The 2,025-nt window shown below is 42.0% G+C and overlaps 1 long non-coding RNA gene across 1 annotated transcript; it reads left to right on the forward strand.

Annotated features, from left to right (window-relative positions):
- Positions 1-211: 211 nt before the first annotated feature.
- Positions 212-985, forward strand: LOC138358409 (uncharacterized). The gene is made up of 3 exons (XR_011225344.1): positions 212-344; positions 444-570; positions 954-985. It is a non-coding gene; the product is annotated as an uncharacterized lncRNA (long non-coding RNA).
- The last annotated feature ends 1,040 nt before the right edge of the window (positions 986-2,025 follow it).

Below are 2,025 nucleotides of genomic sequence, written 5' to 3' on the forward strand. Positions count from 1 at the left end.
GTTGGCTGGAAAGGAGAGACGCTGTAGCACAAGGGAGGTTATTATCAAGTGAAGCCCTCCCCGCCTCAGCTGTGAGAGGCATGACATAGCAGCCACACCCCGCTTCGACCCTCCTCACACATCCTCATCCCCTCTATGTGTATGGACCGGCCACGACAGTGCCATCTACATCTGGTGTGGCAGTGCCATCTACATCTACTGCTGTGGCTGCTGTGGCAGTGCCGTCTACATCTGGTGTGGCAGTGCCATCTACATCTGGTGTGGCAGTGCCATCTACATCTGGTGTGGCAGTGCCATCTACATCTACTGCTGTGGCTGGTGTGGCAGTGCCGTCTACATCTGGTGTAAGTCATACAAGTCGAAGTCTGGTAATATGTATGTGCAGGATATATATATGTATATATATATTTTTTTTTTCTATTTTTTTTTTCGTTTGTTATCAGGGGATGTGCATGGAACTTGCACACCTTGCTCAATGGATGCCTATCTGCAAGGGTGCCAATTATGAACGAAATCGGTCGATGACACACTCGACTACAGGTGGCCGAACTTTGATCTTATTTTACTCAGGTAAGTAATTTACAACTTCAAGGTGTTTCTCAGCTTTCATTTATTAATCAATTTACATGCAAATTACACCTTATATGTAGAGTTTGTGCTTCTACAAACCTATTGAAACATTTTAGTCCAAAGTCCATTTGTTGATTTTATAAAAATTTATAAACATCAAATATTGCATATTTTTGGAAGGGTAACTTTGAATAATTATGTTATTGCACTAAACACTTTTTTTGATAAAACTGCTCAATAGAATCCTTTATTATGTGCTAAATTTAATATCTGATTGTTATAGAAATATTTTTGTTGACACATGTGTTCCCTGAAATTATTTGAAAATGTTGAAAATTCGTTGAATAATACGTTTTGTATTTTTTTTCTCCTTTTCTGTTTAGGGTGTGATGCTGAAACTTGGACCAGTTGCAGCTCCTTCTATAACCATTTCATAAATAAATTTATAAACAAATTGAACAATTTTTACGAAACCCGTAATATGCCCCCTTAAGCATAGACACAGTGTTCTCCCATATTAACAGGGACTTGATGAAAAGAACGTATAAATGACCCCTCACTTGCTCTGGTGCTCTTGGGAGGTGGTGATCTTTGGAGTATATAAATACTCCGAAATAACCATCTCTTTTAAGGGTCTGAGCAGGTGGTGGAGCGGGTTAAGGCGTACCTGTTATGCCAGTTGCTGGAAGGCTTCTGTGCTGGCTAGGGTTCGAGTCTCCTGGTGGGAAAGTGTTCTAAAGTTGTATACTTCACTCTCGTGTTTAGGAGAGTTGTGCCTTAAGCATAGACACAGTGTTCTCCCATATTAACAGGGACTTGATGAAAAGAACGTATAAATGACCCCTCACTTGCTCTAGTGCTCTTGGGAGGTGGTGATCTTTGGAGTATATAAATACTCTGAAATTACCATCTCTTTTAAGGGTCTGAGCAGGTGGTGGAGCGGGTTAAGGCGTACCTGTTATGCCAGTTGCTGGAAGGCTTCTGTGCTGGCTAGGGTTCGAGTCTCCAGGTGGGAAAGTGTTCTAAAGTTGTATACTTCACTCTCGTGTTTAGGAGAGTTGTGCCTTAAGCATAGACACAGTGTTCTCCCATATTAACAGGGTCTTGATGAAAAGAACGTATAAATGACCCCTCACTTGCTCTAGTGCTCTTGGGAGGTGGTGATCTTTGGAGTATATAAATACTCCGAAATTACCATCTCTTTTAAGGGTCTGAGCAGGTGGTGGAGCGGGTTAAGGCGTACCTGTTATGCCAGTTGCTGGAAGGCTTCTGTGCTGGCTAGGGTTCGAGTCTCCTGGTGGGAAAGTGTTCTAAAGTTGTAAACTTCACTCTCGTGTTTAGGAGAGTTGTGCCTTAAGCATAGACACAATGTTCTCCCATATTAACAGGGACTTGATGAAAAGAACGTATAAATGACCCCTCACTTGCTCTAGTGCTCTTGGGAGGTGGTGATCT

This window comes from Procambarus clarkii, chromosome 83 (genome assembly GCF_040958095.1).
Source record: "Procambarus clarkii isolate CNS0578487 chromosome 83, FALCON_Pclarkii_2.0, whole genome shotgun sequence".
In the NCBI taxonomy this organism is placed as follows: domain Eukaryota; kingdom Metazoa; phylum Arthropoda; class Malacostraca; order Decapoda; family Cambaridae; genus Procambarus; species Procambarus clarkii.